The sequence below is a fragment of the Saimiri boliviensis genome, chromosome 21, assembly GCF_048565385.1.
Source record: "Saimiri boliviensis isolate mSaiBol1 chromosome 21, mSaiBol1.pri, whole genome shotgun sequence".
Taxonomy (NCBI): Eukaryota; Metazoa; Chordata; class Mammalia; order Primates; family Cebidae; genus Saimiri; species Saimiri boliviensis.
In genome coordinates, this window is record NC_133469.1 from 14,957,577 (window position 1) to 14,974,455 (window position 16,879).

The window sequence follows — 16,879 nt, forward strand, 5'->3', positions numbered from 1 at the left end:
AGTAAAAATGCCACCATGTTTTCTGCATTTGATGCAATTCCACTCTACGGTATCTGTTGCAAGCGACAAAAACAGAGTCTGATTGTCTTAAGCAAAGTCGGAGGTTCACTGGATGTGACCCAGGGCAGGTCAGAGGATGGAAGGAAGAAGAAAATGCTTTTCCCTGACATCCAGGGTTCTAGACGAGGCTTAGGGTGACTAACTGGCTGCTTCCACATGGGATCCTGAATCCCGAGCAGGTGAGGCAGACCCCAGGGTGCTTAGAACCCGTTCTCAGTGAGAGCAGCAGGAATGCCCCGGAGGGGAACAGACACAGTCCTGCACCGGCAGAGATGACGTCCGCAGGTGGTGGGGCAGCCTGTGGCCGCGTCACTCCTGACAAAGCGGGGCTCTCGTGCTTGCTGCCTTGGACACCATGTCGCTGTCTTAGTGTCTATTAATTTTCTAAGCCAATCTCCAGACTCCTGGGCAGGTGGGGTTCTTCTGATATCATTCCAGTGAATTTCATGTTGGTTCCTGCCCTAAAAAACCAGAGTTGGTACCTCTGCTTGACCAAGAAGCCTGGTTGATCCAGACCAAGAGCAGCAGGCTGCCTTTATTTGCTTCATTAACAGGAACCCCTCAGGAATTGCAGCTTCCACTGATGAGCTTCCTACTTTGTTCTGCTGTTGGAAAACAAACAGTAGTTTCCCTGTTGAGAACTGGTCATGCTGGAGAGGTGAACAGGTGAGTCAGAGGAATCACTGCTTCTGATCCCTTTAAACCCTGATTCAAGCGATTCTCCTGCCTCAGCCTCCCAAGTAAGTGGGATTACAGGGGTGTGTTACCGTGCCCGGCTAATTTTTGTGTTTTTTTGTAGAGACGGGGTTTCACCATGTTGGCCAGGCTGGTCTCGAACTCCTGACCTCAGGTAATCCACCTGCCTCAGCCTCCCTAAGTGCTGGGATTACAGGCGTAAACCACCGCGCCCGGCCATGGGAAGAGAATTTCTTTTTTTTTTTTTTTTTTTTGAGACGGAGTTTCGCTCTTGTTACCCAGGCTAGAGTGCAATGGCGCGATCTCGGCTCACCGCAACCTCCGCCTCCTGGGCTCAGGCAATTCTCCTGCCTCAGCCTCCTGAGAAGCTGGGATTACAGGCACGTGCCACCATGCCCAGCTAATGTTTTGTATTTTTAGTAGAGACGGGGTTTCACCATGTTGACCAGGATGGTCTCGATCTCTCGACCTCGTGATCCACCCGCCTCGGCCTCCCAAAGTGCTGGGATTACAGGCTTGAGCCACCGCGCCCGGCCGGGAAGAGAATTTCTTTTGAGATACAAGAAGCCCAGAAACTGTTTCATCCACCTTGCCTCTGAGCACCTCCTCTTTCCTGCAGGGAAACTGAGGCTCTGAAAGAGGAGTGACTTGCCCAGGGTCCTGTGATGGGAGACTGAGCAGGTGAATCGCAGGACTCCGCCTCTCTGGCCCTTTGTTCAGGCCTGTGGGGTGATAGGAGAAAGATACTGCTGTGTGTCCTGAATGGGAAAGACGGCCATTCAGAGGCTTGTGTGGGAGCTGGCTTGGTGGGAGGGTACATTGCAGAATGGTATCTGCAGCATGATCCCAGCTTTGCAATCAGAAGATTGAAAGCCAGACTGTAGGGCACATGTTCTCAGGATCTCCTGGAGCTACGTCATGGGGAAAAAATAGAAAATAAATTTCTTTAAAACTTAGAAAAAGTGTGAGCTTAGACCTCTGTGTTTGTCCAAGCAGGAGACAAACCAGGCTGCCACCAGCGGTTAGGAACAATTAGCTGGGGACAGAATAGAATCCCATTTCCTACTTCAGAAACTTTGCGATTGGCCGGGCGCGGTGGCTCATGGCTGTAATCCCAGCACTTCGGGAAGCTGAGGCAAGAGGACTGCCTGAGCCCAGGAGTTTGAGACCAGCTTGGGCAACATGGTGAAACCCCATCTCTGCAAAGAAGACAAAAAATTAGCCCGTGCTTGTGGCTCCAGCTACTTGGGAAGCTGAGGTGGGAGGCTCCCTTGAACCCAAGGAAGTCGAGACTACAGTCAGTGACAGGGTGAGGACTGAGACCCTGTCTCAGAGAGAGAGAGAGAGAGAGAGAGAGGAGAGAAGAAAAGAAAGAAAGGGAAGAAAGGAAGAGGGAAGGAAAGGGAAAGGGAAGGGGAAGGAAGGGCGGAAGGGAGGGACAGAGGGAGGGACAGAGGGAGGGACAGAGGGAGGGACAGAGGGAGGGACAGAGGGAGGGACAGAGGGAGGGAGAGGGCGGTAGGAAGGGAGGGAAGAAACTTTGAGATTATTAAATCACATTTTTTTTTTCCTTAAATCTCAGAGTGGGAATGTCTGGAGTTGGCCTCCACTCTGCTTACTAAGAGCTGTGTGTCTCTAGGTAAGTCACTTTCCCTCTCTGGGCTTCAGGTTTTTCACCTGATAGATGGGCTTAGCGTCTCCTCCCCTAATGATCCCCAGGGTTGCAGGCAGCCAATGAGGTTCTGAGTAGCGGAAGGGCACACTCTCAGCAGTAGTGGCGGTGGCAGGGAGCTGGGATTGCAAACCCAGAGGCCTGCAGAGGCCAGGCAGGGACTGGGGTGAACTGGAACCACAAGCAGCCTACTTGGATTCAGCCAGGATGGCTACTGATAGAAGTGGGGGTCTTGGCCAGGCGTGGTGGCTCAAGCCTGGAATCCCACCGCTTTGGGAGGCTGAGGTGGGCAGAGGATGAGGTCAGGAGCCAATACGGTGAAACCCTGTCTCTACTAAAATACAAAAATTAGCAGGGCATGGTGACGCGTACCTGTTGTCCCAGCTACTTGGAAGGCTGAGGCAAGAGAATCACCTGAACCCAGGAGGTGGAGGTTGCAGTGAGCCGAGATTGTACCACTGCACTCCAGACTCCAGCCTGGACAACAGAGCAAGACTCTGTCTCAAAAAAAAAAAAAAAAAAAAAAAAAAAGCTTCCTTTACACGCCTGTAATCCCAGCACTTTGGGAAGCCGAGGTGGGTGGATCACAAGGTCAGGAGTTCAAGACCAGTGTGGCCAAGATGGTGAAACACTGTCTCTACTAAAAAATACAAAAAAAAAATTCCTCACCCTGTCACTGAGGCTAGAGTACAGTGGCGTGATCACGGCTCACTGTAGCCTCGACTTCCTTGGGTTCAAGGGAGCCTCCCACCTCAGCTTCCCAAGTAGGTGGTAGCACACACCTGCGATCCCAGCTACTCAGGAGGCTGAGGTACAGAATTGCTTGAACCCGGGAGGTGGAGGTTGCAGTGAGCCGAGATCGTGCCACTGCACTCCAGCCTGGGGTATAGAGCAAGACTCCACCTCAAAAAAAAAAAAGAAGTGGGGATCTCATGTTGCCCACTTCATGTTTACAAAGAAAGATCCTATAGATCATTTGATGTGAAATTTCCTGAAATGTAACTGTTGGTAAATAAAGTATTTAAACAATACATATGCAAACACACACTTGCACACACACACACACATACCTTACACATAATGGCTGGTCAGATTTAGTGCATAGCCAGCCAGCTAGTTTTCTGCTTTGGAATTATAGGCTGCTAATTTTTTTTTTTTCGAGATAGGGTCTTGCTTTTTCACCCAGGCTAGAGTGCAGTGGTGTGAACACAGCTCACTGCAGCTGTGACCTCGTGGGCCCAAGCGATCCTCCCACCCCAGCCCTGCTAGTGACTGGAATGGCTGGCATGTACCACCGTGCCTTGCTAATTTTTGTATTTTTTGTAGACACAGGGTTTTACCATATTGCCCAGGCTGAGCTCAAACTCCTGAGATCAGGCGGTCCACCTGCCTTGCCCTCCCAAAGTGCTGGGATTACAGGCATGAGCCACCTTGCTCTGCCTAATCGTATTTTATTATACCAAATGCAGTTTCTTTTGCCTTCTGTATTTTGTCAAAACCTGGGTGGTATTCCCCCAGTAAGAGTGAATCCCAGTTTACCTACTACACATGCCTGTATGCTTACACTTCCATTGAATTTCCTTACTTTTATATATATATATATATATATATATATATATATATATATAATATTAGGAACAAAACTGACCAGCTCTTGGGGCACTAGGGGCCTCTTGGGTAGCTATCATGCTTGAACATTTCTTAGGGGTGCCTTCTCCAGCCTCCAGTGAGCACTAGGTCTGCACTGGCAAGGAGATGGCCACTCTCCTGGCACAAGGAAGATGTGAGTCCTCCACGGTAAACAGAGAAGGAAGTCGATGCTCCCTTTCCTGAATCAGCTTATTGGGATAAACAAGGCACCTTTCTCACGAAGGCCAGCATGTTTGATAGGCCTGCATCTCTCCTCGGAGGATCACAAAGCGTGTGTGACCAGCTTCTCAGTGGGGAGGCATCGATGCTCACAGGGTTCTGAAACCTCTGTTTGCTGTTTGGAAATGCTCTTGAACCATGAGTGTTCCTCTTTCCAGATCCTCCAGCATCGCCCACCCAGCCAGCAAGAAGGGGAGAGATCTCATAGCAGGGAGGCTTGACTAAGTCTCAGGAGTCAAGGGAGTGACATTTCAGCTAAGACTTTTTTTTCTGAGTCAGAATCTCGCTCTGTTGCCCAGGCTGGAGTGCAGTGGCTTGCCATCTTGGCTCACTGCAACCTCCACCTCCCGGATACAAGCAATTGTGTTGCCTCAACCTCCCCAGTAGCTGGGAGTACAGGAACCTGCCACGACACCCGGCTAATTTTTGTATTTTTAGTAGAGACAGGGTTTCACCACGTTGGCCAGACTGGTCCTGAATTCCTGACATCAAGTGACGCAACTGCCTCGGCCTCCCAGAGTGCTGGGATTACAGGCATGAGTCACCACGCCCAGCCTCAGCTGTCTTCAGGGTCGGCCAAGGGATGAAGAAGTTTGGGGAGAAGAGTGGTGATGAGGGGATCCCAGCGGCAGCTCAGCACATTCAAAGGCCTGTGGCTGGCAGGGAGGTCCAGAGAAGAACTAAATTCTAGAATCTGAAAGAAGGCCAGCATGGCTCAGAATGGAAACTGGCCAGACCCCCGTGTCGGCCGCTTAAGCGCCCCTAGCCAGGCCTCCTGCTGAATCTTGAGGACCGTAGCTGAAAAAAGGTCGCAGTGCGAGCCCGGCGTGTTGCGGGCAGCCTCGGCAGGGCCAGGAGGTGGCAGTGTTGGCACACACACCGCGCTGTCAGCGCTGCGCAGCCGCAGTCCCGGACCTCGGAGGACAGGCAGGTAGAGCTGCTGCTTCTGACGTCAGCAGTTACAGAGACACAAACCCTGGGCAGGGGAGTCAACGGGGGCACCAGGAAGGAGCCGAGGAGGCCAAGTTGAGAACACTTCGAATTAGTGACGAGGTCCAGGAATCCAGCAGAGCCGAAGGGGTGGAGCCGGGGAGATACAGGTGACAGTTTTGCTCATAAAGTGGAGTGCCAGGAAAACAGCATCTGGCCGGGCTTGGTGGCTCTCACGCCTGTAATTCCAGCACTTTGGGAGGCCAAGGCGGGCGGATCGCTTGAGGTCGGGAGTTCAAGACCATCCTGGCCAACATGGTGAAACCTGGTCTCTACTAAAAATACAGAAATTAGCCGGGTGCGGTGGCGCGCGCCTGTAATCCCAGCTACTCAGGAGGCTGAGGCAGGCGAATCGCTTGAACCTGGGAGGCGAGTCAGCCGAGATCGTGCCACTGCACTCCAGTCTGGGTGACAGAGCAAGACTCCGTCTCAAAAAACCAAACAGGAACAAAACAAAAAACGGCATCTGCCAGGCGCAGTGGGTGGCTCACGCCTGTAATCCGAGCACTTTAGGAGGCTGAGGCGGGCGGATCACAAGGTCAGTAGTTTGAGACCAGCCTGGCCAATATGGTGAAACCCCATCTCTAATAAAAAATACAGAAGTTAGCCGCCTGTTGTCCCAGCTACTCTAGAGGCTGAGGCCAGAGAATTGCTTGAACCCAGGAGGGGGAGGTTGCAGTGAGCCAAGATCATGCCGCTGCACTCCAGCCTGGACGACAGAGCAAGACTCTGTCTCAAAAACAAACAAACAAACAAACAAAAAAACAGTATCCAGGCAGCTTCACCGTCCATGTGGAAAGCCTGTGACTGTCACATTCTAATGAGACTAGCTTGTTTGTCTGCAGAACAGAAAGGCCCAGGGTCTGTCTGGGTCTGGGTCCACATAAGAAAGGCACCCGCCTCAGCCCTGCACATTGACCTGAGAATGGCTCTCCATACCAGGCACCCCTGACTCCTCCCCATTCCCCTCTGGCTCATCCTTCCTCCCACCCCCATGCTGATCCTCCCTCCCTCTGCTCTGGGCAGTGGTTTTCGAAAGCACTGTGGTTGTCACTGGGGCTGTTGGCCACATTTGTCCGGCTTTCTCCCTTTCCAGATGCACGGTGGGATTATTCCTCTTGGTCTCCTTATGGTTGGGTGAGAGTATGTAGCCAGCTCTGGACAAAAGATTTTTGAATGGAAATAATATGTGTCATTTCTAAGCCATAGCATTGAATGCTGATATAAGACCCTTTTTGGCTGGGCTCAGTGACTTAGGCCTGTAATCCCAGCACTTTGGGTGGCCGAGGAGGGCGATCATCTGAGGTCGAGACCAGCCTGACCAACATGGAGAAAACTGTCTCTACTAAAAATACAAAATTAGCCAGGCATGGTGGCACATACCCGTAATCCCAGCTACTCGGGAGGCTGAGGCAGGAGAATCGCTTGAACCTGGGAGGTGGAGGTTGCAGTGACCTGAGATCATGCCACTACTCCAACCTTAGTGACAGAGTAAGACTCCAGCTCAAAAAAAAAAAAAAAAAAAACAAAAAAAAAAACAAAAAACAAAAAACAAAAAAACAAAACATCAATAAGCATCACTTATTGAGCACCTACTATGTGTCAGGTATTATACTAGGTATACTAGGTTTTTTGGCGAGTGTTTTCTCATTATCCCCATCCGAGCACCGGGATTTGGCAATACTGGCCTTTTCAGTATAATTAGTCTCAGGCAGTGAAACTCAGGGAGACGGACTAAAGGTCATGACCATAGCCCATAAGTGGTGGAATTAAGATTCAAATGTAGGGTTCCCTGTCCCCCAAACTCTCACTCTTTCCACCCGTAAGCTGTTATATTGTTGTACTGGAGCGAGCACAGAAAGTCAACACCAAGACAAAAGTATGCCAAACTGCAGGGTCTTTACTGCCGGCGGCCACGGAGGACTCCTGTCTCTCCAACCTGTGGCCTGAAAGGAGGGTGTGGAGACATTTTATGCTCGTAAACCAGGGGTGGGGGCGAGGGGCTTTGGACATTCCGAGGGCCCTCGGACTTTGGACATTCTGTAAACCACCTCCTGGGTGGGGATGAGGGCGAGGGGCTTCGGACATTCCGATTGTTACTTAAGTGGTTCCCAGAAGTCAAGGTAAGCGTTAGTTTACACACTGCCTGGGTAGGGTGGAAATTACAGACCTTAGTTACTTATTTCAAGTTGCAGGGGCCAAGATGGCGTGGGTTTGGACTGCTTGCCTGACACATCAGGGTTACAACAGAAACAGAGCAGTTTCAACAAAGAGCCGAGGTACCGTTGAGGCATGCAGTTTTATGGGGCTTTTACCATGTCACAGTATAAATAGCAGGACTAGGCATACCAAGTGGGGGAGGAAATCAAACATTTTAAAAACATTAACACCTGCAGTTTTCCTAAATTGAATGTGAAAGACGATCCTGATAGACTGAACAAAGACGCTTGCTCTCTGATGTGATTTTGGACAAGGGAATCTTCCTTCGTTTTCTCCTCTGATGAGCCTCTCTACTAGATAAGCAGCAGCAGGAGCCAAAGGTTTAAGAAACATGTGAAGACATCATTTTGTCTGTCACTTAGCATTTATTTTATTTTATTTATTTATTTATTTATTTTTTAAGATGGAGTTTCGCTCTTGTTACCCAGGCTGGAGTGCAATGGCGCGATCTCGGCTCACAGCAACCTCCGCCTCCTGGGCTCAGGCAATTCTCCTGCCTCAGCCTCCTGAGTAGCTGGGATTACAGGCACGCACCACCATGCCCAGCTAATTTTTTGTATTTTTAGTAGAGACGGGGTTTCACTATGTTGACCGGGATGGTCTCGATCTCTCGACCTCGTGATCCACCCGCCTCGGCCTCCCAAAGTGCTGGGATTACAGGCTTGAGCCACCGCGCCTGGCCAGCATTTATTTTTTTCCAAGATGGACTCTTGTTCTGTCACCCAAACTGGAGTGCAGTGGCGCCATCTCAGCTCACTGCAAACTCCACCTCCTGGGTTCAAGCAATTCTCCTGCCTCAGCCTCCCAAGTAGCTGGGATTACAGGCACCCGCCACCACACCTGGCTAATTTTTCTATTTTTAGTAGAGATGGAGTTTCACCACATTGGCCAGGATGGTCTTGAACTTGTTAGATATCACAAACCCCAAGTTTGTCTTTAAAGAATCAATATGTCCGTATGTTCACTCTCTTATTTTATTTAATTCTCTATTTTAAAGGTTAACTTCCTTGCAATTTCAGTTCTAACCAGTGTAAGGTTTATTCTCTCTCTGTAAGGTTTATTGCCGAGTTTAAAATGAGAAAACTGAGGCCTGTATGAGAACAATTAGACGCCAATTTATTCAGCTCCCGGGCGAGGTTCCATGGTCCCAGGGAAAGAGGCCAGAGAAGTCACCCCTGACTCCTCTCAGGAGTGGGGTTATATAGGGAGGGAAGACACTCTGATTGGCTGTGGAGAACAGAATGTGGATGTGGCAAGCTGCTATAGGTAGGTAGGCGGGATTTCCGGTGAGCAGGCTGGACAGGGCGATACGCTATTGGGCAGGTTTTGGCGGGGCTTCTTTTAAATTTTGGTGGGGTTTTCCAACGGCAGGCTAGGTGCCGAGTGCAGAGTTTAGTGTCAAGTGCAGATCCTGGTGCTGAGTGCAGAGGGGTTTTCCAACGGCAGGCTAGGTGCCGAGTGCAGAGTTTAGTGTCAGTGCAGAGGTGGGCGTGGCAAAGCTAGATGCTGAGTGCAGATTCTGGTGATGTAATTTCAGGCGTGGAGCGGGATGGGTGTGTCTGAGCTCCCAGGAGGCAACCGGCCTTACGACCAGTAGTTCACATCTGTTCCCCTGGTCCTCTGCCCTGCCCTGACTCACCCCAGTCACCTGGCTTGACCCCCACTTACCTGCTCTGACCTGCCTATAACCATCCTTCCAGCCAAACTACCCACCCCACCTCGGCTCATACCACACTCCCTTTAAAACAGCCAATCAGAATTTGACTAGACTGTGTGGGGTTAACCCTAGCCAATAGGGGAACGACCCAGCAGTAGGGGCGACCTCTGTCAGGCTTAAAATACCCCTCCCCCTCCTTGTCCAGGCATGCACTCACCATTGTTCCATCTGTGAGCCACACGCTTCCATAGCAAATTGCCTTGCTGAGGAAATTTATATTCAAGTGCTACTTCTTTTGTGGCATCAAAAATTCCACTTATAACAAACTCCTGACCTTATGATCCACCTGCCTCGTCCTCCCAAAGTGCTGAAATTATAAGCGTGAGCCACCGAACCCAGCCCCTCACTTAACATTTTTATGAACAAGCCGGAAGACAACCTGCATTAATGCATCTGTGCAATGGAATGAATGGCCCAGGATCTCACCGCCCCAGAGTGACTTTGGGGAAGGAAGATCCAGGCAGCCCACTGTCACATGCTGTCCTGCCTGCCTCAGGCCTCCTGTCCTTCTCTCCCTTCTGACCTGAAAACTAACTATGTCAGCTGTCACTGCACTGGAAGCCCTCCATGATAGCTAATATTGAGTGTCAACTTAATTGGACCGAAGGATGCAAAGTATTGATCCTGGGTGTGTCCGTGAGGCTGTGGCCAAAGAAGATGAACATTTGAATCGGTGGACTGGGAGACGCAGATCCACCCTCAGTCTGGGTGGGCACCATCTAAGCAGCTGCCAGCACAGCTAGAATCAAGCGGGCAGAAGAAGTTGGAAGGACTGAACTTGCTGAGCCTTCTGCGCTCCCTTGCACAGCTTTTCTCCCGTGCAGGGTGCTTCCTGCCCCTGAACGTCAGACTCCAAGTTCTTTGGCTTTTGGACTCTTGGACTTACACCAGTGGTTTGCCAGCTGTGACTAAAAGTCAGCTTCCCTACTTTCAAGGTTTGGGGACTCAGGCTGGCTTCCTTGCTCCTCAACTTTCGAACAGCCTATTGAGCGACTTCCCCTTGTGAGTCAATGCTCCTTGATAAACGCCCCTGCTATATACATCTGTCCTATTAGTTCTGTCCCTCTAGAGAACCCTGACTAATACAACCTCCCTTTCCTGCCAGGCTGAGCTCCCCCCGGCCTCATTCTCTTGCCCTGTTGCCCAGGCTAGGGTACAGTGGCACCATCATAGCTCACCGCAGCCTCGACCTCCCAGGCTCAAGCGATTCTCCTGCCTCAGCCTCTGGAGTAGCTAGGATTACAGGTATACACCACCATGCTCAGCTAAATTTTTTAGTTTTTTTGTAGAGATGGGGTCTTGCTATGTTGGCCAGGCTGGTCTTGAACTCCTGGCTTCAGTCAATCCTCCCACCTTGGTCTCCCAAACCTCTGGGATTACAAGCATGAGCCACCACACTTGGCCTCACTCTATTTTTTTAATTAACATTTTTGTTTGCATTTATACAAAGTAATCCAGAGAGATCCCATGTACCCTTCACTCAGTTTCCATCAATGGTAACATCTCGCAAAAATGCTAAATGGCAGCATATAAATTAAGCATTTAAATGTCATATATGCAAACACACAAAGATTTAATACACAGCCATCCAGTTTTCTCCTTTGGGGTTATAGGCTGCTAATTGTATTTTATTGTACCAAATGCAGCTTTAGCCTCTTCAATATCATAGCCAGGACATTGACATTGATATAATCAAGATATAGAATATTTCCATCACTACGAGGATCCCTGTTGCCCTTTTATAGCCACACCCACTTCTCTCCCACCCCAATCCCTACTTAAGCCGTGGCAATTGCTAATCTATTCTGTAATCAGATCCATTTAAGAATGTTATATAAGGCCAGGTGCGGTGGCTCAAGCCTGTAATCCCAGCACTTTGGGAGGCCAAAGCGGGTGGATCACGAGGTCAAGAGATCGAGACCAACCTGGTCAACATGGTGAAACCCCGTCTCTATTAAAAATGCAAAAAATTAGCTGGGCATGGTGGCACACGCCTGTAGTCCCAGCTACTCAGGAGGCTGAGGCAGGAGAATTGCCTGAACCCAGGAGGCGGAGGTTGCAGTGAGCCGGGATCGCGCCATTGCACTCCAGCCTGGGTAACAAGAGCGAAACTCTGTCTCAAAAAAAAAAAAAGAAACAAAAAGAAACAAGAATGTTATATAAATGGAATCAGTTGGTCCAAAGGTGGTACATTTTCTTGATTGGAGATTCACAGAGCAGGTCAAATTCCTTGTTCTACTCTTTCCCCCTTCTCATGACTGCACTTGACAAGTCTTAAAAATAAATACTTTGCCAGGCAAGGTGGCTCCCACCTATAATCCCAGCACTTTGAGAGTCTGGGGTGGGTCGATCATCTGAGGTCAGAAGTTCAAGACCAGCCTGGCCAACATGGTGAAACCCCCTCTCCACTAAAAATACAAAAATTAGCTGAACTTGGTGGTGCACGCCTGAAGTCCCAGCTACTTGGGAGGCTGAGGCAGGAGAATCGCTTGAATCCAGGAGGTGAAGGTTGCAGTGAGACGAGATCACACCAATGCACTCCAGCCTGGGTGACAAAGCATGACTGTCTGAAAATAAACAAATGGACTCAGAGTGTGTAACTCTTGGGGATTGTCTGTTTGCAGTCGGCATAATTTTCTGGAGAGTAATTCAGGTTACTGTGTGGGTCAATAGTGCTCATTCCTTGCTGCTGCTGAATTGTATTCCACAATGTGGACGTGCTACAGTCTGCTCAACCATTCACCTGTTTAAGGCCTCATTCATTGTTTAATCACCAGGGCCTTGTAGACAGTTACTGGACTTGCATGCAAAGTCCATCCTGAAGAGCAACACTACTTGTGATTAGGAGTGTTGGCTCCGAAGTTTGACTCCTAACTCCAGAACTTACTGTTCACGTGGGGCTGAGTAATCTACTTAACCTCTGTCTGCCTCAGTTTTCTCATCTGTAAAATTTAGTTAATTCTCATAACAAGTCTGTAAGTGCCCATCTTACAGACTTGTCATGAGAATTAACTAAATCTGCATGTTATGTGTTTAACCCAAAGTCTGGCTTATGGTAAGAATTCAATTATTGTTAAGTAATAACAATAATTAACAACAATATAATAACAATACTTAGTAATAAACATTCACTGAATTGAATCGAAAACCAAATGGCCGGGCGCGGTGGCTCAAGCCTGTAATCCCAGCACTTTGGGAGGCCGAGGCGGGTGGATCACGAGGTCGAGAGATCGAGACCATCCTGGTCAACGTGGTGAAACCCCGTCTCTACTAAAAATACAAAAAATTAGCTGGGCATGGTGGCGCGTGCCTGTAGTCCCAGCTACTCAGGAGGCTGAGGCAGGAGAATTGCTTGAACCCAGGAGGCGGAGGTTGCGGTGAGCCGAGATCGTGCCATTGCACTCCAGCCTGGGTAACAAGAGCGACACTCTGTCTCAAAAAAAAAAAAAAAAAAAAAAAGAAAACCAAATGAGAACATTCAAATTTGCAAAATGTTCAAATCAGGGGGTTGTGGCACATTGTACAAGGAATAATTTGTCAAGTGTGGTGGCCAACGCCTGTAATCCCAGCATTTTGGGAGGCAGAGGAGGGCAGATCACTTGCGGTCAGGAGACTGAGATCATCCTGATTAACATAGTAAAACCCTGCCTCTACTAAAAATACAAAACTTAGCCAGGTGTGGTGGCAGGCGCCTGTAATCCCAGCTATTCGGGAGGCTGAGGCAGGAGAATCACTTTTTCTAGAGCCTTCACATATTTCTCTCTAAATAACAAGCTTCTCCAGACTCATTGAAGTAGAAATATTTGAGGCCAGACATGGTGGCTCACGCCTGTGATTCCAGCACTTTGGGGGGCCGAGGCAGGCAGATCCTTGTCGGTAGTTTGAGACCAGCCTGACCAACATGGTGAAACCCCGTCTCTACTAAAAATACAAAAATATTAGCTGGGCATGGTGGCAGGTGCCTGTAATACCAGCTACTTGGGAGGCTGAGGCAGGAGAATCACCTGAACCCAATCTGGTTACAGTGAGCCAAGATTGCGCTATTGTGCTCCAGCCTGGGCAACACAGCAAGACTCGCTCAAAAGAAATAAAGAAAAGCAATTGAAATAGTTGAACAAAACTGACTTGAACTCACTGGTGATACTGTGTCCACTCAAATGCAGTCTGCAGCCACACTCTGGAATAGTGGTGATTTGATTCACGGAGCTCCTAGTGTAGGTGTGCCAGGCGTGGGTCTAGGTGCCAGGGATGTAGTAGGGAAGAAATGGATAAGCCCCTGCCCTCATGGCAGGTAACAACACAAAAGAGGAAGGCTTACTCTGTCTTTCTTCTGATTAAAAAGTGGTGGAAATGCCTCAAGTAGAAAGAAGGAACATTCTGATGTCAGAAGCAGGGAGCCTGAGAGAATGTGGACGTGTACTCTGCTTTAGATTGTTTTTGTTTTTGTTTTTGTTTTGAGACAGAGTCTCGCCCTATCCCCTCAGGCTGGGGTGCAATGGCACGATATCAGCTCAATGCAACCTTCGCCTTCCAGGTTCAAGCAATTCTCATGCCTCAGCCTCCCGAGTAGCTGGGATTACAGGTGCCTGCCACCACACCCGGCTAATTTTTATATTTTTAGTAGAGATGGGGTTTTGCCAAGTTGGCCACGCTGGTCTTGAACTCCTGACCTCAGGTGATCCGTCTGCCTTGGCCTCCCAATCTGCTTTAGATTTAAAGATAGAATTGGTTCTCATCTTCCTGACTTGACAGGTGTGGGTGTACTTGCAGGTACTTGATGAACCACCTGGTCCTCTCCCTACCCCCAACCTACACACTCCTTGAATCCCCCTGGTATGTTGACGCGAGCCCGGACAGGCTTTCCTGCTGTCACAGAGGGTATCTGGGACCTGGGCCCCGAGCAGCTCCTATTGGAAGTGATAACTTGAAGGATCCAGCTTTGCTTTTGTCCTTCCCTCCAGGGCCCGCCTCTACCTCAGCCCAGTGACTGGTCAGGGAGCTACAGTCCGGCTGAAAAGCCACAGTTCCTCTGGGAGGCGCTATCTGGACCATGACCTTGGCCTCATTAGCGGGGCGCTCTCCACCTGAGCTGCCTGGATTGGGGCCAGCCAGGAAAATTAGCTCAGGCCCACAGGCCCCTGGGAGAGGCATCAGGCAAAAATAGATCAGAAAGAGGCAGAGAATCCTTGTGCAGGAGGGCCTGTGGAGGTCAGCAGCTCTGGCATTGGCCCAGCTCTACAGATGGAGGCTGAGGCCAAGGAGGGGAAGGGGCCTGGCCAAGGTCATGCGGCAGTTTGTGCAGAGCTAGGATGAGAATGAGGGTCCCCCGGTTCCCAAAGCCACGGTCTTTGCCTGCCTGCGCTCCCATCAGGCTGTGGTCAGGGAGGAAAAGAAGCAACCAACGAACCATAAGAATCGCAGATAATAAAACAATTCATCGTGGGCTATGCAGTGTTCCTGGTTTTTTTGTTTTTTGTTTTCATTTTTGTTTTTTTGAGACAGAGTCTCGCTCTGTAACTCAGCTGGAGTGCCATGGCACGACAGCTCACTGCAACCTCTGCCTCCCACGTCCTGGTTCAAGCAATTCTTCTGCCTCAGCCTCCTGAATAGCTGGGATTATAGGCATGTGCCACCACACCCAGCTAATTTTTCTATTTTTAGTAGAGACAGGGTTTCAACATGTTGGCCAGGCTGGTCTTGAACTCCTGACCTTGTCATCTGCATGCCTCAGCCTCCCAAAGTGCTAGGATTACAGGTGTAGGCAACCACACCTGGCATGTTTTTTTGTTTTTTGTTTTTTGGGTTTTTTTTTGAGATGGAGTTTTGCTCTTGTTACCCAGGCTGGAGTGCAATGACGCGATCTCGGCTCACTGCAACCTCCACCTCCTGGGTTCAGGCAATTCTCCTGCCTCAGCCTCCTGAGTAGCTGGGATTACAGGCACGCGCCACCATGCCCAGCTAATTTTTTGTATTTTTAGTAGAGACGGGGTTTCACCATGATGACCAGGATGGTCTCAATCTTTTGACCTCATGATCCACCCGCCTCGGCCTCCCAAAGTGCTGGGATTACAGGCTTGAGCCACCAAGCCCGGCCCCCCTTTTTTTTTTTTTTTGAGATGAAGTCTCCCTCTGTCACCCAGGCTGAAGTACAGTGACATGATCTCAGCTCACTGCAACCTCGGCCTCCTGGGCTCAAGCGATTCTCCTCCCTCAGCCTCCTGAATAGCTGGGACTACAGGCATGCACCACCATGTCTGGCTAATGTTTGTATTTTTAGTAGAGACGGGGTTTCACCATGTTGGCCAGGCTGGTCTCGAACTCCTGAGCTCAGGTAATCCACCCACCTCCGCCTCCCAAAGTGCTGGGATTACAGGAGTAAGCCACTGCACCTGGCCCCTGTTTTTGTTTTTTGTTTTAAAGCATGTGAAGAAGTTAAAAAAAAAAAAAAAAGGACTATAACACAGAAAACTGCTTTGACTTTTTAAAGATATAAAAATAATACATTGGGAGATAGTGTCATGTAGTAGCTAAAAGGAGAGACTCCAGACCTCCACTGCCTGAGTTTGAATCCCAGCTCCACCTCTTGTTTGTCACATGTCTTTAAGCAAGTTACATAACCTTTCTGTGCCTCACTTCTCTCCCCGTAAAATGGGGCTCACAGTACAGCCTGCTGCGTGGTGGTGTCAGGCAGAGCTGATCCAAAAAAAAGAGAGTCACACCTGCCCTCCCAGCCAGCTCGGGTGCAGAGGAGATGAGGAGCAGCAGAACACAGACCTGAGGAGCTACGATGAAGCCCAGATGTTCCCCGGGGTCTCAGGGAACATCTGGCCTCCCAAAGTGCTGGGATTACAGGCTTGAGCCACCGCGCCTGGCCTTGATATTTTTTCAATTGACCTAACCAAGGTCACTTAGTACCAAAAGTCAAAGACAGGACTCAAACGTAGATCTGCGACCACGGTGCCTGCGCTCTACCTCACATCACAAAAGGTTACATAAACCCACAGTTTTAACCCAAATCGATCCACCTGGGCACAGCCGAGACATAAAAGAAGTAGCTGCGATCCAAGGGAAGGCAGAGACACACCTGCAGCACCGCAGTGGCATTCTCGGGAGCCCGCTGGGATTTGAGCTGCTTTCAAAAGGCAGCAAAATCTATAAGGCCAGAGCACGGCGAGAATCCTCAAAGAGACTCCCTGAGTCAGCGAGATGAGCACAGTCCCTGGGGCAAATGACCTGGGTCCTGGTACACTAGGGCTTGTTGTATAAACCAGACCTTGTTGACCAGTAAACTTGACCTTACTGAGGTCTCTCTGACCTTCGATTTCTTCATTGGGAAAATGGGAAAAGTAATCTGTCCTATTCTACGGGTTGGCATTGCCGTGTGTCTAGCAAACTCCCCAGAGGTGAAATGTCAATCATAGAAAGCCCTTTGGACCCCCAGCCAGCTTGCTGGGGGATGATGGCAGGTGGCTGGCTCTCTCTGTCCTGCCAGGTGAGATCAGGTTGTGTATGTGACTCTCACGTATGGTCAAGCACTGACCTTGGGAAAACTTTGAAATGGCTGGGCAGGGCAGGTGCCCTCTGGGGTCCCTCCCAGCTCTGGCATTCTAGGGTTCAGACACACTTCTGGGTGGCGTATTCACCTGTAAATTCTT